Source organism: Macaca fascicularis, chromosome 2 (assembly GCF_037993035.2).
Source record: "Macaca fascicularis isolate 582-1 chromosome 2, T2T-MFA8v1.1".
Taxonomy (NCBI): Eukaryota; Metazoa; Chordata; class Mammalia; order Primates; family Cercopithecidae; genus Macaca; species Macaca fascicularis.
In genome coordinates this window covers 202,080,275-202,103,619 of record NC_088376.1, presented here as the reverse complement: position 1 = coordinate 202,103,619, position 23,345 = coordinate 202,080,275, and the positions used below count along the sequence as shown (strand labels likewise).

Genomic DNA, 23,345 nt, shown 5'->3' with positions numbered 1-23,345 from the left:
CACTGGTCATTGAAAAAAAAATTTTTATATGGAGAGATGTTTAGAAATACAAGTTTAAAATAAAAGTTAGTTGAGAAATACTATTGTGTTGACAAATATTGAATCAATGAGCTATGCTTGAAAACTGTTTTTGAAACATTTACATTTAAAACAACAGTTGGATGTGAATAGGTATCAGGGTTAGAAGTCACATTTGTTCTATAGAAGAAAAAAGAGAGTGAAAAAGAAGAGAAAAGGCGCAACTCTTATAAAACCATATTAACTAACTTTAAAAATCCATTAATAGTAATATTATAGCATTGATGAGTAATTGAAACTACTTGTCAGAACATATATTGTTATTATTACCTTTTGGGAAGTTATTTAAATCATGAATATTCCTCTGAAGGAATAAAAAGTCTTTAGGGAGCTCTCTTATATTTAACATGCCAACAAACATATTACCCACCATATTTCAACCTTCTTACCCATTCATTCCTTTCCAACATGACCTTATTCCCAGAGAAAGAAACATATTCAAGAAGAAGTTGAGGTAAAACTGAAACTAAAACAAAATAAACAAGCTAGGAATAAGGAGAAAAAAGGAACACGAAAGATAAAAAACTGACGCCAAAAAAACTCACTAAAAATAAGTGTTGGGTACACGGTATACTAATACAATGACGACCGCCTGTTTGTCCCTCACCTTGTTTAAAGGTAGAACATTGCATCACCTTGGGGGGAGACAGACAGAGTGCCTTCCTTCTTTCCTTTCCCTTTTCTCAGAGCTAATTACTAGGCTATTTTCTGTGTAGCATTATCTGGCTTTGCTTTATAGTTTTACCAAATAACTTTCTTAATTCTGAGTGCTAACCAGGAAGTTTGTTCCTTCTTTCTCTTTTTTTCATTGTTTTATTTTTTCTTTCTTTCTTTTCTGTTGTGAGGGAAAATGTTGCTATTCTTAGTGAAGTGATTCTAAGCTCTGTTTGCTTATAATTAACAGGTTGAAGTTCTTGACAGTTTTGCAACATGAAGGTACAAGCAGGTAGCAGTTATTTCCAAGCCATTGCATTTGGCTCACATAAATTCTATTTTTACCACAAACATTCGAAGCATGGGGCTGAGTGTGGTGGCTTCAAACTGTGTCGAAGCAGAATTCTGGAATAGAAATAATCCCTGAAATGCAAGCATTTTTCAAGCCCTAAAGATGCTCAGATACCACATAGGAAATAGCATAGCATGATCAACTGAAATACTATTGTTCAGGGAGTACTGAGATTATTTTGAATTTCAAGAAAATACAGGAAAGGATTAAACTTAAAGACGTTAATAGTAGCTAAAGTGTCGTCGAAACATGCACATTAACTTGATCATAAATTTAGCTGTTAAAAGACCTTGGTTAAACAAAGTTAATTTGTGGTCGTCTGTTATTTCCACCATTACAAAGTCTAAATCAATTTTATTAGTCAGCAGCCTTACTTTACTTGCAAAGAGTGAAAAACCGACCTCAAATGGCTTAAGTGGTCAAGGAAGAGGAGGGGTTGAAGTTTCCCATAATTGCCAGTTGAAAAGTATGATAATTTTCAGGCATGTATGCATTCAGGCACTCCAAACCTCACGGGTCTGTCTCTGTCCATCTCTCAACTCAACTTCTCTGTCATATTTAGGGAGAATTCTTCCTCATGGTGGCCCGGATGGCTCCCAGAAGTTCCAGGGTTCTATCTCTAAGCGTCCGAAGGACAAGAGCTCTACTTTCTTGATAATTTTGTAAAAGGTCACGAAAAAGATCTCCCCGGGGGTTACACCCACCTTGAACCATTGTAGTCCCTGCGAGGTATTCCAAGCTTGGCCAGACCAGGCTCATGCTCTCCTCCTAGGAGACTGCAAATCTCACAAGTGCAAGGACTCTGTCTTGTATGTTTTTGTGAACTCAAAGTGTAGCATACATAAAAGTCACTTAATGTATATTTGCTGAGTGAATTGTCTTAATTTCGTTATCTTAATTTATACATGCATTAAATGAGAGAGATGACTAGCAGCTCAATGTATATGTAAGGGTGGCCCTCCAGCCCTACTGATGCACTATTATTGCTCATATTTGACATTAAAAAAAAAAGAAGAAGAAGAAAAATTGAAAAATTATGGGGAGAAAGTGAAAAATTACTTGAATAATAAAATGTGAAAACTAGTTACATTTTTAAAAATATGCCTTTAAAAATTATTTTATTCCTTCCATCTCCCCCTTTTAAAGGACTTGCCTTTCTGTCTGTGTGGCTTCTAGCTACGCTTGGACCTCATAGAAGTGTGTTGGTCCTTGTTCTTAGCTCTCAGCTTTTGCCCCCTCTTGCTCGAAAGTGTACCTCACTCTCTCAAACTATTGTTTGATCTCAAACAAGCACCACCCCTTCCTTGCTAGGTACCTGCTTTTCTGGAGGAGATGGTTCTGCTACCTTTGTCTTACCAAATGGAGGATGCCGCTCCCTGCAGGATATCTTACAGAGCAGCAGCAAGAAAATTAACTGCAGCAGTGAAAAAATATGACTCTAAATGGGACTTCAAAGCAGCTTAATTTCCAACAAATTAGCCATTAGTGAAAGACTATGCTCTCATTAGGAGACCAAAGGCTAACTCAGAATTACTAGTCAGCCACGATTTTATCTTCCTCTGACCAATTTCAATCACTTCTATCAGAGATAGTAGCTGTACCCACAAATGAGGTGGATAATTAAAATTACAGTATGTACCATTATCTGAGGATTATTATGCACTAGGCATCTTGCTGGGTACTTTATGTGCATTGTTGAATTTCTGTGACAAGATGGTTAGTTGGTATTAACGATCCCACTTTATAGATGCAAAAGCTGTATTAGGATGTTGCACAACTTACTTGAGCTCACTCATTTTATAAGGGAAAAGCCGAGATTTGAATCCAGCCCTCTGGACACCACATCCTATCCTCTTTACCTTTGTGCTATACTATGTACCTTAAATTCAGATCCGTTGTTCATCTTGATCACATTTTTAATATTTGATACATACAAAAGAATATATTTCATGCGATTTAGCAGTTTTAGATATATATGACTAAATTTATATCTTTATAAGTCTTTATACTTCATGACTTTTTTTGCTTTTTGTATCCCAACTTTTGTGCAAACATTGAAACAGAGTAATGAAATCTCAGATAATCAGCTGTGTCAGCATCCTGGAAAATACAGCTGAAAGTCATGGTTTTGGTAGGAGAAAAACAAAGGAGCCCTAGGCATAAAGTTCTACTAGAAAATTCAATGATACTTGAAAAATAAAAAATAGTACCATTAGAAAAACAATGAAGGGTTATGGCTTTTTTAAAAATTCTAGCATTCTAGCATTGTGATTTCTATTCTTCAATATTTTTCTCCATATGGGAGCTATAAGTAGTAGTTTTTTAACTATCATGTTGACTAAAATATATTCAAGATATTTGCCATTTATTACAAATTTTCTGAGGTTCCTTGAGAGAGTTAATTTCAGTATTCAACAGCCCTATAATGATACCATCTTGCTTTTTTGTTTGTTTTGTTTTATTTTACATATACCAAATTACACCAAACTTACTAACACACACATCCTACCCTCTTCCCTTAGGTCAACATCATTGTAGAAATATTGCTTCTCTGTATTATGTATCAATTAATTCATTCATATAACCCATATTTTTCTTTTTTCAGTAATATGGTCATAGAAATTCTTACATGCTTATAATTAGATAGTAAACTTATATTCTCATTGCAAAGGTGAAGTAACTACCTTATTTTACTTTTGATATTTGTCTGCTGAATTTTCTAAAGCATACTGTTTATATGTATAATAAAACATATATAATATATATATGAACAGTACACATATATTCATGAGAATGATGCAAGTTTTGAAATGTCTAGTGAATTTTGCCATCCATTGTTTCTCAAATTATTAAAGACAAAGCCAAAGTAATGATTTACTATTTCAAATATTGTATTTCCTAAAATGAAATGGAGGGAAATGCTGATTCTTATATCTTACTCTACTGCTTTTTTTCTATTATACACACAGAGTTCATCAGTGAAACTGCAGGTTTTATAATTAAATATAAAAATTGAGGTGTTCACACAGATATGCTAATAACTCCATTAAACTTCTCCCTTTATATGTAAATTCGAGCCCAGATGTTGCATCATTTGCAAATCTTGCAATTAAAGCATTTTATAACTTCAGTTATGCAAAGGGGCGGCAGACTGGAAAATGGGTAAAATTGCTTGGCTAGGACATTACCATGGCAACACATTGACCTCCATTCAATTAGTTACCACTGAAGATTCAGCTATTAATTATAGTGGTCAAAAGTGGATATCATCTGGATCTCCTCTTACCTTTTTAATATGGACGTTTTTCACTCACCATAAGTCTTTGACGTTTACAGGCAAGGCTCCCAAACTGAAGTGTGAAAAGTGATACTGCTTAAGTACTGAGGGAAGTGAGGGTCAGGAAGGAAATCCCATTTATCAGCCATATTCAGGATAGTTCTTCAACTTTCTGTAATCTAAGCACTCTGTCGTGCAGGCTTCAAAGCGAATATTCATTACTGCTCATATTCCTCATTGAACCCCTTGAGTTATGTGTGTCAGCAATTACCTCTCACTTTAGAAAGCCATCATTAATTAGGGCCACAACCATCACCATGGGGCTTCTGAAATAGATAGATGCCCCATTTTAGGTTGAGTTTTATATTTTCCAGCAAAAAAGTTATTATTTTCTTGGCAGAGTATAAAAGAAGTGTTGGCAGTTAATTACAGAGGTACTTTATAAATGATGAAAAAAATCTTTTGCATTTTTATTGCACACTTGAAGATAAGAATCTTGTATTCAGTGAAGGTAAAACATACTGTTATTATGGAACATGTTTTAATCAGTGCATCTGTAGTCCAAAATAATAAATGCTCTCAGACACACGAAAGCATGGTCACCAGACACCATAATCCATCAACACTATGCAGATCATGGCTTCTTCCTTCAACAGAGATTAACTGACCACCTACTATGTATGAGGCACCATTCAGTATGCTGGAGTTATAGGGATGTTCAAGGGTGACAAAGATCCCTGCTCACTTGGAAGGAGATAGAAAAACAATCAAATGAAAAGAAAATTAGATCATAAGAAGTGCTATGCCAAGAATTAAAACAAAGCTAGAGAATTACCAGATATCTATTTTGGGTAGTGTTAGCTCTAGTGCTAGTAGTGTAGATGAAAATAAGTAAACAAATTCAGAAAAATTTTACTGGATTATAATTTATATATATGTACACATACACATACATATATGTGTGTATATACATATGTGTATGTACATATATATATATAAATTTAAAGTTCAAATAAAAAATAAAGATACCTTAATATTCACTTGATTTCACAACAGGCCCATGCATGAGAATGTTGGTCCTTTCTAATAAAGAAATTTCTTTGGTTAAAGTTGAAAAAGCGAGGTTACAATTTTTTAAATTTTATGAATCGTATGGCTGTGAACATTCCTGATGCATATGTGCAAGAATTTCTCCTATTAATATTTGCAGGGGTGGAATTGCTGATTTTTATCATAATAGTCAAAATTCTATCAACAGCAAACTGAAGAGATAAATTCTCATCTGTTCTACCATAAAATATTATATAGCATTGAAAATGCATGAATTATGGCTAAACACAAATGAGATATAATATTAATACAAAGTTTAATGAAAAATAAGAACCTATAAAATTACATGCTAATATTCATAAAAACAAATTTTTAAAAAACAACTATTTGAAATATCCAAAAGGGTGTTTGTGTGTATGGATTTTTTCCATATATATATGTGGATTTCTTTTTTCCTTCAGGAAAAGGAATGACGGGGTAACATTCGAGATATTAGTTATCTTTGTTGGAGGAAGGAAGCAAAGGCATGGGTACGTGGGTGCAGAAAGAGAGCACAGAGGCTAATTTAAGTTCCTAGTTTTTGAGTTAGGATATGGATTCACTGTTATTCATTATATTATTAAAAATTAATGAAAAAAGAGAAAGAAGAAAAGAAAGAGAAAAAAGAGAGGGGCAGGTAGGCAGGCAGACAAGCAGGAAAGGGAGGAAGGAAGAAAGGGAGGGGGGGAAGGAGGAAGGCAGGCAGGCAGGCAGAAAGGAAGGAGGAGAGGTGAAGGGCGTCCAATCATCCCAAATGATTGGAATGCATCATAAACTAGAGATTATGACTGATCTAATGTATTTCAACACAAAGCTCTTAAAAATAAAAATACGTTTTTGTTGTATGACATTATATATGTACAACAGACTTATTTTAATAACAGAATAATTTCCTATAAATGTTTGGTTTAATGTGGCATGTTATTGTTGCTTTGGATATTATAGATTCTGATGCAACTGTTTTAAATCATATTGATTTAATTATTAAATGACTCTTCCAATTCTTAACTCCATTTTAAATGTACAAAGCAAAAGCAGCCAAGAGCAAACAATAAAATCTAGAAAAACGTATATAAGAAGTTGATCGTGATGGAGTTTTCCGAAGAAAGTCTTGTGACTGAAAGCTTGCTGCTTTGTGACCTCAGTGGCACATCCTGATGGTGGCCAAAACTTCACAGCAGCTGTCAGTAACTGAAAGTTCATTGTTTACGTTTCAATGTCCAAGTTAGTTAAAATTGGCGTGAAAATGGTTGATATTTTGTGTTCCCATCAAAACACTATTACATCCTTTGTTCCCTGTAATGCAATCAGTACCATTGGCGTTTACACTGCTAAATAACAATAATCATCTCATGAAAACACTACACATAGCACTATTAATCTTTTCTCTCAACAAGCACATTACCTGCACTTCTTTTGAAGGCATTGCTTGTAAAGATGAGTTAAAACTGGCCAGAAAAGAAAGCCATGTCTCCAAAACTGACAAGTAGAAGCATGGGTAGGAGAAAATGACTGCTCGGAATCAAAAGAGCTGCCTACTCTATAGGCACTTGTAAGGCTCATTACCTTTTTTTTTTTTTTTTTTTTTACATTTTTAGAGACCTCAAGAAACTGACTAAAGCTACATCCTTAGTTATTTTTCCCACTGCAAACTTCAGACCTCTGAGACCTTATGGCAGCCTTGACCTTGCAGTCACTGTTCTTTCGCCTCAGGGCATTAGAAAATCAGTAAAGTCTGTAGTGGGAAGGATTATCATCTAAACCCCTTTTTACTTCATCATTTTAACCCATTGCTTGACTCTCATTTTATGCAAAATTAAAAGTTAGCAGCATTATGATTGCAACCCTGGGTCTTTAACTGGCTCTCTACATTGGAGAGGTACAATTCAAATGCTAATCAAGTCTGTAAGCATCTTGCTTGATTTTCCTTTTTCTCTTTAGATTTCTTATCTTGGATTCCTCTTTTTTTTTTTCTATCCTTTTCTGCTGGCCACTTCTTTATGTCTTTCTTTTTGATTTTTTTCATAATTTTAAAAATACATTAAAAAAAAATTGGCCAGGTGTAGTCCTAACACTTTGGGAGGCCAAGACAGGATAATCACCCGAGCCCAAGAGTTTCAGACCAGCCTGGGAAACATGATGAAACCCTGCCTCTACCCACAAAATATGTATATATAAACATTAGCTGAGCATGGTGGCACGCACCTGAGTCCTAACTACTCCAGAAGCTGAGGTTGGAGGATCACTTGAGCCCAGGAGGTAGAGGCTGTGGTGAGCCATTATCATGCCACAGCACTCCAGCTTGGTGACAGAGTGAGATCCTGTCTGAATAAATAAATACATAATACATAAATAAATAAAATATGTTAAAATAATAAAAACTGTATTTTAAACTTATAGAATTACTTTAAAAAGTGCACATTTTCTATAATTCCAATACCCAGACATAGTTACTATTATCTCTTTTTTTGGCATGTGTTCTTCTAAATGCTTTTTTCTGTGTAAGTATTAACAGGTTACATTAGTCTTACATAAAATATGATTATACTTTTATTTCTTATGTTGAAACTTGCTTTTTTAAATTGTACTTTAAGTTCTGGGATACGTGTGCAGAAGGTGCAGGTTTGTCACATACGTATACACGTGCCATGGTGGTTTGCTGCACCCATCAGCCAGTCATTTACATTAGGTATTTCTCTCAATGCTATCCCTTCCCTCGCCCCCACCCCACGACAGGCCCCAGCATGTGATGTTCCCCTCCCTGTGTCCATGTGATCTCATTCTTCAACTCCCACTTAGGAGTGAGAACATGTGGTGTTTGGTTTTTCGTCCCTGTGGTAGTTTGCTGAGAATGATGGTTTCCAGCTCCATCCATGTCCCTGCAAAGGACACAAACTCATCCTTTTTATGGCTGCATAGTATTCCATGGTGTATATGTGCCACATTTTCTTTATCCAGTCTGTCACTGATGGGCGTTTGGGTGGGTTCCACGTCTTTGCTATTGTGAACAGTGCTGCAGTTGCCTTTTTAACTTAACGGTGTTTCTTGAGTCATATCTTTTCATGCTAGACTGTTTTATACAAACGTGTCTCATTCATTTAGCTGAATACTGTTCCATTGGATAGCTGCTAAGTTTCTTTTATTTAAGTTACCCTTTATTAATAGTTATTATGCTTTCATAAAGAGAGATACAATGATGGTATGAATTTCCTTAAGATACATTTCTACAGTGAGGCCTTCGTTCGTAGGATATGTTTTTTAAAAACTTAGATTGAGGAGCCAGTTCAGGTTATTTTGGACATACCGATGTTTCAGCTCCCTTAGAAACATTTAAGGGAGGCATTAAATATAGGCTTGCACTTCAATATTCAATTCTGAAGTGCAGAGAAATAACCTAGGTTTGAGCTATACATTTCAGATAATCCATGCCATGATTTATTGTAATGCTATTATATTATATTATTATATTATTACTATTTGTCTTTGATGTCCAGGGGTTGGGGTAAGGTGAGGAATGTGTGTGACAAATGTGTGTGCATATTTATCCATATACATATATAATGTTATAAATATATACATACATTATGTATACAATTCCTATGTAATATAAATAACATAGACATTCCATTACAGAGCTCCACATCTGTATTTATCCATCTACATGTAATATGACCTACGGTGGTCTATTGCTCTGTAAACTGTTGGCCTGTGAGAATTGGCTCACCCTGTACTGCAATCTCTCTCAGCTAATGGGCTGTGCCTTCTCCTTCTTCCATTTCCTGTGTGTCCTGGTACCCATAATGGCTCTCCAAGACAAAACCTAATAGATAGTTTAAAAGGAAGCTTACAACTTAGATGATAAATGCAAGTTTAAGAAAAAATAGAAAATTAATATTTTAAAGAATGGGCTGAAGAAAAAAAGCTTGCTGTGATTAACAGAAGTACTTTGCCATTAAGGAGGCAAAGCAAATAAATAAATAAACAAATTTGCCACCACTGAGGGTTATTCAACAGTTGTATGAATGAGAGCTGGGAAGCACCATGGCCAGGGTGTGTCCTGTCTTAGATGATTTGAAGGGGATGGAGGAGCCATTGTCGATATTCAGTGCTAAGAAAACTTTCCCCAGTAATAATGCTTTAAAGACCTTTTAGAAAACTGAGTAGCAAATAGTCCCCTTTCCAGACCTGCCTTGGTGAATTGAAGATTTAGGTGTCTTCCGGTATGGACTGTAGACAAATGCTGGTTGGAGAAATTTGTTACTGGCCATTCATAAAATGAATACATAAATTGAGCATAATCATTCATAAGAAAGGTTTATAGCCATTAGACAGAGTAATTTTATGCTTGTGAAATCAATAATAATTTTAAAATGTGCATTTTGTCTTTGGATTCACAATTTTGTTTTCTAGCAGTGTGTTTTCAGTGCACTTTACTGCATGTGAGTAAAATAACATCTGCAAGAGATTAGAAATGTTAAATATGGAATTAATGCATTTTCCACAGATAGTTTGAGAGGCACTGGAGATGACCCAGATGAAGAGTACAGTAGCTACAGTGAATTGAAAGATTAGTATAAAATCTAAAGTTCCCAAGTGAACACTTGGATTTCTCCAGACTGAAGACCACTAATCAGGCTCACTCTTCATCCTTGTATGTATGAAAGGATGTTACTGGTTATGTAACTGAGGAATGGGCTATGCCACGTCTACAGCCCCAGTGCTTTTCAAGGGCATGGTTATAATTGCTGCACCAAATAAAAGCACTAATTAGATGATTTAAAGCAAGACCTATAGAAGCTGTTATCCATTCAAATGTATTGTCAACACATCATTTTTATTTAGGTCTTTCTGGGGATCATGTAGAAATCGTTTCTAGGTTGTAGTTCATTCTAGAACATTGAGAGCTTAGTTGTTGCATTCTCCCTGAATAATACTAAGAGCCAACATTTTATGAGCTAATGATTTGGTGAATTTATTTATGTTAATCAAAGTTATTTTGACATTTCGACACTCAAAAAGAATCTACAGCTATTGAATGTTTGTGGACTTATTCACTTTACTTAGTTTTTTTCATTAACTAAAGTTCTCTCTACTGTACATAGTCTATATATCTATAGGTAGATAAATGAGGATATATTTTTTTCTTAAAATATTAAAATATGAAGAGGGTAATGGAGAATTTTACAAGATATTAGATACAGAATATTTCTCAATTAAAGTAATGAAAAATGAATAAATAGCCAGAGAAGCAACCACTTTTAAGTGAGTAGCTAGACTTTTTTAAACCATAAAAACCACATTATCCATATTATCCATTTTATTTACATGTTAATTGAATCTGTTTGGTCAGTGTCAAGTGACTAAGATCAACATCTCTAAAGACATTTTATGCAGTTCCTGGAATTTCCTGGCTCTAAGTAGGCCAAACCAGAAAGGTCAAACAAGAAATTTTAAGTGACCAAACGCTCTAAAGTAGGAAAATGCAGGAATGAGTAGGCCACAATCATGAGACTGCGGAAAACAGAGTGTATGTGGTTGTAAACCCAAAGGTATCTGAGGTAAGTCTCTTGATGGGTTTAGAGGTTATTCTGTCAGGGTTAAGGACATACCCATGGCACAACCTCAGGAGGTCCTGAGAATGTGTACCCAAGATGGTCAGGTCACAGCTTGACTTCATACATTTTAGAGGGGCAGAGAGGACAGCCAGACATCAATCAACACAGGTAAGGTATACATTGGTCAGTCTGGAAAGGTGGGATAGTGTGAGGGGGTTGGAAATCCGGGTCATAGGTGGACTCAAATATTTCCGAACTGGCAATTGGTTGAAAGAGTTGTTTTGCCCAAAGAGTTGAAGTCAGCAGAAAGAAATGCTGAAGGTTAAGATAAGGGGGATTGGGATTATGGAAGCCAAGGTTCTTGTTATGCAGATGAAGCCTCCAGGAAGCAGGAAGCAGACAATAAATGCTAAAGGTCTTCTTATCACCTTAAAAGGTGCTAGACTTTCCTGAAAAGACCTAATAAGGGAAGGAGTTGTCTACAGAATGTAAATTTTCCTCACAAGAAACAGCTTTGCAGGGTCATTTAAAAACATGTCAAAAAATATATTTTGGTGTAAAATACTTCAGTTTCTTTCAGGGCCTGTTATCTGTCATGTGATGCTATACTACAGTCAGCTTGGAATTTGGTATCTTGTTGCTACAAAGAGTCTGTTTTGTTAGTCTTAAGATGTTCATTTTAATGTTAACGCTGGTCAGTTACGCCTGAATTCCAAAGAGAGAAGGGTATAATCAGACATATTCAATGCCCCACTTCCCATCATGGCCTGAACTAGTTTTTAAGTTAACTTTGGAGGCTCTAGGCCAAAAGAAGGGGTCCATTCAGTTGGTTGGAGGTGGGGGCCTTGGAATTTTATTTTTTGTTTTCCATGTTCATGACATGACATTTGGAAAGCTCTATTCTGAGGCCAGAGTGGTTCTTCCAAGTCAACTGACCGTGTTACCGTAGGGCAACTTATTCTTAAAAAAAATTTTTTTTTCATTGTTGTGGGTACATAGTAGGTGTATATATTTATGGGGTACATAGGATACTTTGATACATGATTACTTTTTTTCTTCCCTTATTTTCCTCTAGTAAACCTTTATTAAACATCTAATTCTGGAGGCACTATGGATTCAAAAATAGCTAAGATATGTTTCTCACTCCTGAGGAACTCTGATTTTTTTTTTTAAGAGAATCAAAATAAACATTACAATCAAAGTGGAAGAATAGGGTAGTACTAATGGGAGTCAGGTGAGGAGCACCTAACTCAATTTCATAAGTTGCAGAATTTTTTTCAGTGAATGTAATAGCTCATCTAGACTTAAGGTACATATTAGCAACATGGAAGGGTCAGGAGACGGAAGGAAGCGCACTGGATAGAAGGAGAGCTGTATCAGGAGCAGGGGACAGTCTGAGCAGAGTCGAGGAGTCTGGAAGGAAAACAGCAGGTACACTGTATTTAGCTGAATGGTGACATGTGAGGCAAGGAGTAAACTGATATGAGCACAGACAGGTCAGTGAGAAAGGACATGGAGTGTCCTTTACCTGATGCTGAAGAAATTGAACTCAGGTCTACAGATGAACTGGGAAATGCAGAAAAATCTGAGATGGATGAGTCAGGGTCAGACTTGGATTTTACATATAGCATCCTAACACCCACGGAGATTTTAGAGGAAGTAGGTCACAGAAAGAAGTGTGGTTAGTAGTTTAGGTATAAAATAATGAAGATTTGAATCAAGAAAGTGTATCAGTGGCAAAGTGGAAGAGACCTTCTTGAGAAATATTAGGAAGAGATAAAATATTCTGGACGTGAGAGGTAAAGGAAAAGAAGAGATCAGGGATGTCTCCAAGTTTTTCTCTTGGGCAACCGGTTGAGTATTGGTTCCAACAGACAGGAGACATTCAGTCAGAGAAATCAGTTTAGGGTTGAAGAAGATGAGTTCATATTTAGGCAGGCTAAGTTTGTAGAGCCTGTGTAATATCCACATGAACTGTGTGGCTCAGGAAAGATCTCTGGGCTGCAGAATACATTTTGCTGTTCTTATTGAAGAGGGAGCAGTAAAAGACAGAGAGGAGTGTGTATCACAGTCCTCAGCAGGTCTTTCCAGAGATTGTTTAGTGCTTCAATAGTCTTTCCTTCCCAGTTTTATTCTAACCAACAAATGTCTGTTGTGCTCCTGCCTTCACCTGGAGTAGCTAGGAATAATGACAGACAAGTGACTGATCATAACATATGGCCGAATAAAGATAGGAACAAATCTCCAGGGATGCAGAGAGAAATTAGTCATTCATTACGATGCTAATTGGAAGAAAGAATGAGGCCAGACTCCAAGTAGAAGTGAAATTTGAGCTGAGACTTGATGAATAGTTAGGACCTAATTGTGTAGAGAAAAGACGTTGCAGTTTGAGTAAAGAGGTAAGAGGTAGTCTAATCCCAGCTACTTGGGAGGCTGAGGCAGGAGATTCACTTGAACCCGGGAGGCAGAGGTTGCAGTGAGTCGAGATTGCGCCATTGCACTTCTGCCTGGACAACAAGTGAAACTCCATATGTCAGGGAAAAAAAAAAAAAAGGAAAAGGCATTTAGCTGGGACAGGCCTGGAACGGACAATTGTTGATGGAATAGTGAGCATGTGGAGAAAGGGAGAAAAAGGGTATAAAAAGGGAGAGTTGGGCAAATGATGGAGAAAGCATTTTAGTTCCAGGCAAAAGGGACCAGATTTTAGTTTAGAGGCTATTTCCCTATGGGGAAGTTTGTCAACACCGAGGACACAGCTAGAATTATGCTTTGTGGAAATTACACTGGAAACATTGTGTAAAAGGGGTTAAAAGGGATTGATAAAGATCACAGAAGCTGTTATGTCTATTCTAATTGTCTAATTAGAGAAGAGATTAAGGTCTGATGTTGGGTAGTGACCAGTGGAGATGGAATGGAGAGTAAAGGTGGGAGACTTGTTGAAAGAAGCTGTTGTAAGGGCTTAGACTAATTCAAGGTGAGGGAAGGAAAACTGAGGATTACTAGCATTGATACCAGGAAGAATCATGTGCCTACTTACTAACGGAGCTTGACAAAAGAGGAAATATCATTTAGAAGGAAGTATACCAAGATTACATTTAAACACAGTGAATTTGAAAATCTAAAGGGACATACATAGGAAACATCCAGAGGGCTTTGGAATTTGAGTATGGAGCTTGGAACAGAGGTTTAAAGTAGAGATAAATATGCACAACTTACACCTTTGTTATGTGTTTGGAAAACCCTTCAGGTCATTCAAAGAATTTTAAAAAGCTATGTGGGTTTCTACTGTAACCTCCACTGAAATAAAACTTTCTTAAGGGTGAAGAATGAGTCTTATTTTTCTTTAAACGTACCATTCTCATCTTCTCATGCATTGCTGGGTGCTGGACATCAGTAAACTCGATAAATATTTAGGTAGTTGAGTTGAATAGAATAAAGTGAAATATAATTAAAAGTGATCAAAGCAAAATATTGAGGAAATTAAGTCATAACGTTTAAGGGACAACCGAAGAAGTCAGAGCTGATATTGGAGTGAAGTGGAGTCAGTCAAGGAGAACCAGGAGACAGTACTGGAAAGAATGGTGGTCAACAGTCAAACGCTACAGAGATGAATTGCGTGAGGACCAGTAAGAGGCAATGTGTGAGATTTGTGGTTGAGTTTGTCACAGGTGACATTTGATAGCACCATTTTTTTTCCAATATTTTGAGATCCACCGAAGCTAGATCATGGCTGAGGAATGTTTGGAAGTTATATATAAACTACTCTCTTTTTCCCCTCAATGTTTTCCTTTTCTATTCTCAGCTTCCTGAATCTTCCTCTTCAGATTCTACATTCATACCTCCGTTTCTTCTTGTAGTCTCTGGCCTGCCTAAGTTGTAAGTCCTGATAACATCCAACTAACAAAAAATATTTCATATCTATTATTGGAATCCTCACACAGCGAAGGAGATATTATCATTCCATTTGAATAATTAATATTTCAAATGAAATTTAAATAAGTTAAATAACTTGCCCAAGTTTATATGGCCAGAAATTGAGTTAATATATGAATCATATCTGATGTCAAATGTTGCACCCACAGCTTCTGATATCTGTTTCCCTCTTGGCAATGCACTAAGCTAAAATTCCAAAGTCCTAGACCACAAGCACCTCCTAGACCCGTCCTCACTATACCCAGATTTCAACAGCACAGATGTTTAAGGCCAATGATGGAACAATACCAGTAAATACATTCTGCATACAAGATTTTCAAGGTTTAATGTTAGGAATTCTTAAATTCATATATCAGCCCCTCCTAAGGAAGTGGCTCGCTTCCTTTGGTTCTTGACACTATCAATGACCAAGACTCTGAACTTAAAACATAAAATTATTCTTTTTCATATTATATCAGTTTATCATTTTAAACTCATCCTTATCCCTTTCCAAACTTTCCAAAACACTTAATATAGTGATTTATAAATCTAACTACATTTCATTTATTAAAAACATTGTGTGATTGTATGTGTATGTATATATATAACATATATATATGCCTCTAAATATGTTCTCTATGTTAACAAACTGTCCATTTTGTTTCCCTTTCCTACAGCTGTAAATATAGCTATTGTAGATGTTTTTCAAACTGCTAAGAAATGAATAACTATTATGATTGTTACTCTACAAATCAGGATGTATAATATAAGTTGAAGCTCTCTGGGATAATTTTTCTTGTGCTTAGCATATAACAGCTACAATTTTTCAGTATACCAACTTACTTATTTCTTTAATTAGATTGTGAGCCGAAGTTCTCAATGATGACCAATGGTTAAGCAGGCAGTTTAACCATATTAGGAGACATCAGTCCATCGTGACCCAGATGCTCTGCCTGATGACACTTATTTCAAGTATAACTTGCAAAACATTATCAGCGTGACATAGTTTCATTTTTAATTTATATTGAACAGTAAAACAGTGAATTTGGGTTATCTGAGCAGATCGATGGTGTTTTTAAAATGCAGCTGGAGGTCTTGCTTTCAAGTCAAATGGAAACACCAACAACGGAATATTGTTAACTGATTCTGACCGTGTATTTCTCAGGACTCAGTCTATAGGAAAGTGAAAAAAAAAATCCAGTCAAACAGATTATTTCACATCTAATATCTCATCCCACCATCAAAACCATCCTGGCTTTTAGGCTTATTTCAATTATTTTTCACTGAAAAAAATGTAATCAAACCAGTTTATGTCCGATTTACATTATTATCAGCACATAAGCACCCTTTGGAAAATTAATTCTGTTATTGATTACATTTATTTTTAAATCTTGTTGATGTGTTAAAAAAAAACTAATAAAGATTTAGAAAACAGTTATCCTCAACAGTGACAGCATTTCATCAGGAGTTTACTGATTTCTTCTCTGATAATATTTCTATGACATATATATATTCTATGACATATATATATGACATATATAACATTTCAGAATGCATTTAACTCAGAGGAACAGGCTCATATTCCTTTGCATATGTTGGACAGGGGATCATTCACAAGATGTTTTATGGTGACAACCTACTTGTATTGAGAAACTGGCAAAGATGGTGAAAAATGTGTTTCTTAATAGCATAAAAACATCCCAGGGGAGTAGTTACAGGTTTGGGCAGTTCGATTTTAGAATCACACGAAGAAGACAGTTCTACCTCAGAGTGACTTTTGGGGCTGGTTATTGACAGATAACTGTGGAAACCCTAAGAGCTGATGGCAACCTGCCAATCTACTTAGAACACAATTTAACTAAAATATTTCATGCACCCAATATAAACAGGATTCCCAAATGCAGTCACCTGTTTTTTCCTGTTGTTGTGAAAGCAGCTATTGAAAGCAAAATGCAAATCAAATGACGTTTGCAAAAAATGTAGAGGCGGTTTAGGCTTTTTTGTTGGTTTCTGCACTCTTGTTTTCTATTCCTTTGCTTACTACCTATAAGCAGTAGTACTCAGAAAGACCACTATGTTATTTAGTAACAGACCTCAAACCAAAATTTAAAATAAGCAGGTTAATGATCAAATCAGAAAAAACAAAGTTAATTTGATAGATTGTAACTGAACATTAATGATTTGTGTATTGTAGAGAGATCAGGCACAAACTTTTTTGGTAAATATTGTTGTTCTTATTGTTTAGGGGTATTTTGAGCAGTGATCAGACTTTTTGGCTCATAAGTGCTCTAAACAATTTTAAACTATGTATTCCCCATTCTTTGATATGTCAAAGAACTTTTTTATTATATAATAAAAGATAGAAAATGTTACATAAAAATGAGATTACATAAATAAGATTACATAAAAATGACTATAATTATAACAAATATTCTACAGCATGATTTAATAAAAATAGGTTTTTATGCACTACTGAATAAAGCACAGCAAGTCTGAAAAAAACTATGTACAATTTTTATCCATAGATTTTGTTCAATGTATCTCAAAAACTTATAAGCCCGTGAAGCATTTTATTTAAATTTTAAAAAATGAGTTATCAGGAACTCTACTGCTGTGGCTGTTATGAATTTGAAAAATCCTCATAGAGACCAAAATTTTCTCCTTCTTTGCTCAGAACCAAACAATATTATTAGGCCATGTGGAAATTACAAACTCGGGCTGGAGTGCAGTGGCGCCATCATGGCTCACTGCAGCCTCCACCTCCTGGACTCAGGTGATCCTCCCACCTCAGCTTCTGGAGTAGCAGGGACTATGGGAATGTGCTACCATGCCCAGCTGTTAAACAAAAGAGAAAGAAAAAGTTGGAGAGAGAGAGAGAGAGAGAGAGAGAGAGAGAGAGAGAGAGAGAGACTGTCTATATTACTAAGGCTTGTCTCAAACTCCTGGGCTCAGGTGATCCCACCTCGGCCTCCCAAAGTGCTGGAAGTACAGGCTGCACCCGACCCTTATATACCATTAGAGGCCAGTCAGGTATCTTACGTATGTGAAGTCCCAGGTGGAAGGGGGCTTGCTCAGTAAAACTTGTTAGATCTGGATAATTTATGTCCTACCCAAAGACATCTAACTTAAAAATCAAAAACCAAGACCCAGAGGTGGGCCAAGCAAAACTGCTGTACAGCTTGGGTTTAAGTAACTCCTTTAGTCACATCCAAAGTTTGAAATAAGATTAATTTGATTTACCAAGGAGAATCTGCTAGGAAGACAGGGCATACATTTCAGAATTTTCCCACAATTAGGATGTGTTTTGCCTGTTAAAACAAATTAAATTCAGACTAGGTTGGGGCTTCCAAACTCACAGAAAAAAAAAAAATCAGTTAGCATCTAATATTGCCATGGTAGTAATAATGAGACTTGTTTGGTCACTGTCATGTGTGTCCATGTGAAGAGACCACAAAACAGGCTTTGTGTGAGCAATAAAGCTTTTTACTCCCCTGGGTGCAGGCGGGCTGAGTCTGAAAAGAGAGTCAGCAAAGGGAGATGGGGTGGGGCCGTTTTATAGGGTTTGGGTAGGTAAAGGAAAATTACAGTCAAAGGGGGGTTGTTCTCTGGCGGGCAGGGGTGGGGGTCACAAGGTGCTCAGTGGGGGAGCTTTTGAGCCAGGATGAGCCAGGAAAAGGAATTTCACAAGGCAATGTCATCAGTTAAGGCAGGAACAGACCATTTTCACTTCTTTTGTGGTGGAATGTCACCAGTTAAGGCAGGAACCGGCCATCTGGATGTGTAGGTGTGTGCAGGTCACAGGGGATATGATGGCTAAGCTTTGGCTCAGAGGCCTGACATTCCTGTCTTTTTTTTTTTTTTTTTTTTTTTTTTTGAGACGGAGTCTTGCTCTGTCACCCAGGCTGGAGTGCAGTGGCCGGATCTCAGCTCACTGCAAGCTAAAATTTTGGGGGGTGGTATGGAGAGATAATGGGTGATGATTCTCAGGGCTGCTTCAAGCGGGATTGGGGCCGCTTGGGAACCTAGAGTGGGAGAGATTAAGCTGAAGGAAGATTTTGTGGTAAGAGGCGATATTGTGGGGTTGTTAGGAGGAGCATTTGTCGTATAGAATTATTGGTGATGGCCTGGATGTGGTTTTGTATGAATCGAAAAACTAAACAGAAGACACAAGGTCCGAATAAGAGAAGGAGAAAAAAACAAATAATAAAGGACTAAGAACTGGGAGGACCTAGGACATCCAATTAGAGCCGAAGGTGGTTCAGCGTAATTACTTGCTTGGCTGTTGAGTTTTTAGGCTCTAAGTTTTTGGGGTGCAGTTCAAGGTGGGCTGGTGTCTGGAATGAGACTGGGACCTAATAAAAAGGAGTGTCCACTGACGGGGGCTGGAACCTGCAGCATTCTGAGGACAGGCCTGAATTCTAAGAAGGGAAAGTGGTAAAAGTATTTTCTTGTCCTTTTTCAGCTGGTGACTGAGCTTGGTGAGGTGTGTTTTTGAACGACCATTAGTCCGTTCTACTTTTCCTGAAGATTGAGGACGGTAAAGGATATAAAGGTTTCACTGAATACCAAGAGCCTGAAAAACTGCTTGGGTGATTGACTAATAAAGGCCGGTCTGCTATTGGACTGTATAGAGGTGGGAGGGTCAAACCGAGGACCTATGTCTGACAGAAGGGGAGAAATGACCGCGGTGGTCTTCTCAGACCTGTGGGAAAGGCCTCTACCCATCCAGTGAAAGTGTCTACCTAGACCAAGAGGTATTTTAGTTTCCTGACTCGGGGCATGTGAGTAAAGTCAATTTGCCAGTCCTGGGTGGGGGTTAAACCTTGAGCTTGATGTGTAGGGAAGGGAGGGGGCCTGAGAAATTCTCAAGGAGTAGTAGAATAGCAGATGGAACACTGATAAGTGATTTCCTTGAGGATAGATTTCCACGATGGAAAGGAAATGAGAAGTTCTAAGAGACGGGCTAGCGGCTTGTAACCTAGAGGGAAGAGGTTATGAAATGACGACAGAATAGAATGGGCCTGTGAGGCTGGAAGGAGATATTTTCCTTGGTCTAAGAACCATTTGCCTTGTGTGGAAAGAGATTGACAGGTGGAAGTTTCAGTGGGGGAGTAGGTGGAAGTGGCCGATGTGAAGGAGAAAAACTGACCGTGAGGGACAGAAGCTGGAAAACTAGCTGCTTTTTTAGCTAACTTATCAGCATAAGCATTGTCCTGAGCGATGGGATCTGATGCCTTTTGATGGCCCTTGCAGTGAACGACTCCAGCTTCCGTTGGAAGTAAAGCGTCTTTGAGAAGCATTTTTCTTAAAGAGGCATGAATGATGGAGGACCCTTGTGTAGTGAGGAAATCTCTTTCAGCCCATATAACAGCACGGTGGTGATGAATATGGAAGGAATATTTACAGTCAGTATAAATATTGACACGTAGTCCTTGTGCAAGAGTGAGGGCCTGAGTTAAGGCAACCAGTTTGGCTTGTGGAGAGGTCGTGGAGGGTGGCAGAATGGTAGCCTCAGTGATAGATGTGGAAGATACTATTGCATAGCCTGCCTTTGCTGGTGAGTGGCGATCAGGCCTGGTGGAACTGCCATCAATAAACTAAATGTGATCAGGGTGAGGAACAGGGAAGAAGGAAATATGGGGAAATGGGGTGAATGTCAGGTGGATCAGAGAGACGCAGTCATGAGGGTCAGGTGTGGTATCTGGAATAACGTGGGAGGCCGGATTGAAGTCCGGGCCAGGAACAATGGTAATTGTGGGAGAGTCAACAAAGAGTGAGTACAGCTGCAGGAGTCAGGGAGCAGAAAGTATATGCGTCAGGTGGGAGGAAAAAATAGATTTTGGAAGTTATGAGAACTGTAGAGTGTGAGTTGAGCATAGTTTGTGATTCTGAGGGCCTCTAAAAGTATTAGGGTGGCAGCGAGATAGGTAACAGATGAGGAAGAAATTTGGGCTTGACTGAAGTAATGGGGGCTGTCCGTGAAGCCTTGTGGCCGTACAGCCCAGGTAATTTGCTGAGCCTGATGGGTGTCAGGGTCAGTCCAAGTGAAAGGGACGAGAGGCTGGGATGAAGGGTGCAAAGGAATAGTAAAGAAAGTATGTTTGAGATCCACAACAGAATAATGGGTTGTGAAGGGAGGTATTGAGGATAGGAGAGTATATGGGTTTGGCACTACAGGGTGGATAGACAATTTGGTTGATAAGGCACAGATCCTGAACTAACGTATAAGCCTTGTCTGGTTTTAGGACAGGTAAAATGGGGGAATTGTAAGGGGAGTTTACAGGCTTTAAAAGGCCATGCTGGCCGGGCGCGGTGGCTCAAGCCTGTAATCCCAGCACTTTGGGAGGCCGAGGCGGGTGGATCACGAGGTCAGGAGATCCAGACCATCCTGGCTAACACGGTGAAACCCCGTCTCTACTAAAAATACAAAAAACTAGCCGGGCGTGGTGGCGGCGCCTGTGGTCCCAGCTCCTCGGGAGGCTGAGGCAGGAGAATGGCGGGAACCCGGGGGGCGGAGCTTGCAGTGAGCCGAGATCGCGCCGCTCACTCCAGCCTGGGAGACACAGCGAGACTCCGTCTCAAAAAAATAAAATAAAATAAAATAAAATAAAAGGCCATGCTGCAGCAGGTGAGTGATAACAAGCTTTAATCCTTTTAACATGTGCTGTGGGATGGGCTATTGGCGTTGAGCGGGGTAAGGGTGACTAGGTTTTAATGAGATAGTAAGGGATGAATGATCAGTCACCAAGGAGGGAGTAGAGGTGTCCCATACTTGTGGGTTAAGGTGGGGAGATACAAGGGGAGGATGTGAAGGAGGCTTTGAACTGAGGAAAAGGCAGCAATGAGGTGCGGCTGTAGCCTAGGAATAGTCAGGGAAGCAGATAATTTAGTTAAAATGTCTCGGCCTAATAGGGGAACTGGGCAGGTGGGGATAACTAAAAAGGAGTGCTTAAAAGAGTATTGTCTAAGTTGGCACCAGAGTTGTGGAGTTTTAAGAGGTTTAGAAGCCTGGTCGTCAATAACCACAACAGTTATGTAGGCAGGGAAACCAGGCCCTTGAAAAGAGGGTAATGTGGAGTGGGCAGCCTCCATGTTGATTAAGAAGGGGACGGACTTACCTTCCATTGTGAGCGTTATCTAAAGCATCTGCAATGGTCTGTAGGCTTCCGAGGCAATCAGGCAGTGTCAGTCTTCAGCTGCTAAGCCCAGAAGGTCTGGAAAGGAGTCCCTCAGAGCCGTGGGCGACAGTTCCAGGGGCTGTGGAAGTGGCTGCCAGGCGAGTTTTCAGTGGGGTCTTGCACAGATGGGACACGGCTTAGGAGGAACCCTGGGCTGCCGACATTCCTTGGCCCAGTGGTCAGATTTCCGGCACTTGTAGCAAGCTTCTGGGGGAGACGGTCCTGGAGGAACGCCTGGCAGCTGTGGTTCAGGTATTTGAAAGTTCTTGTGCGCTGGAGATGTGGCTGGAGTTTCTCTCACAGTGGAGGCAAGGAACTGCGACTCGGAAATGCACTGCTACTTGGCTGCCTCTACTTTATTATTGTACACCTTGAAGGTGGGTTAATTAAGTCCTGTTGTGGGGTTTGAGGGCTGGAATTTAATTTTGGGGGTTTTATTTAATGTCGGGAGTGGATTGGGTAATAAAATGTATATGAGAATAAGATGGCCTTTTGACCTTTTAGGGTCTAGGACTGTAAAGTGTCTCAGGGTTGCTGCTAAATGAGCCATGAACTGGGCTGGGTTTTTCATATTTGATGAAAAAGAGCCTAAACGCTAACTGATTTGGGAGAGGTCGGATAAAGAAAAAGGAGAATGAACCTTGACTATGTCTTTAGCTCTGGTCACCTTTTTAAGAGGAAATTGCGGGGCAGGTGGGGGAGGGCTAGTCGTGGAATGAAAGTGTAAGCCAGACCGGGTGTGAGGAGCAGAGGTGATAAAAGGATTATAGGGTTGGGGAGCAGAGGCTGAGGAAAAATTGGGACGTAGCTCAGCCTGGCGAGGATGGGAGAGGTCAGATGGGTCTGTAGAAAAGGAAGATTAGAAAGACTCAGCGACACTTGGGGTTGGGGCTGAGGGGACAGGAGGGAGGGAAAGAAGGAAGATTTGGGACGAGTTGCATTTGGAACAGAGACTAGGGAGGGACCGATGTGTAAAAGAATGCCTGGACGTCAGGCACCTCAGACCATTTGCCCGTTTTACAACAAGAATTATTTAGATCTTGTAGGATGGAAAAATAAAAAATGCCATTTTCTGGCTATTTGGAACTACTGTCGAGTTTGTACTGGGGCAAGCGGCGTTGTAGAAGAAAATAGGGCATTTAGGTTTTAGGTCAGGTGTGAGTTGAAGAGGCTTTAAGTTCTTGAGAACACAGGCTAAGGGAGAAGGAGGAGGAATGGAGGGTGGAAGGTTGCCCATAGCGAAGGAGGCA

The 23,345-nt window shown here is 38.5% G+C and overlaps 1 protein-coding gene and 1 long non-coding RNA gene across 20 annotated transcripts in view; one reads left to right on the top strand and one right to left on the bottom strand.

The window, feature by feature from the left end:
* The window catches only part of ROBO2 (roundabout guidance receptor 2), a 1,364,435-nt gene that overhangs the window by 346,481 nt on the left and 994,609 nt on the right, over nt 1-23,345 (top strand). The gene's annotated exons all lie outside the window — the stretch shown is intronic.
* Nucleotides 15,907-22,175, bottom strand: LOC123571396 (uncharacterized). The gene is made up of 2 exons (XR_006695551.3): nt 22,036-22,175; nt 15,907-16,090 (listed from the first exon to the last, which is right to left on the bottom strand). It is a non-coding gene; the product is annotated as an uncharacterized lncRNA (long non-coding RNA).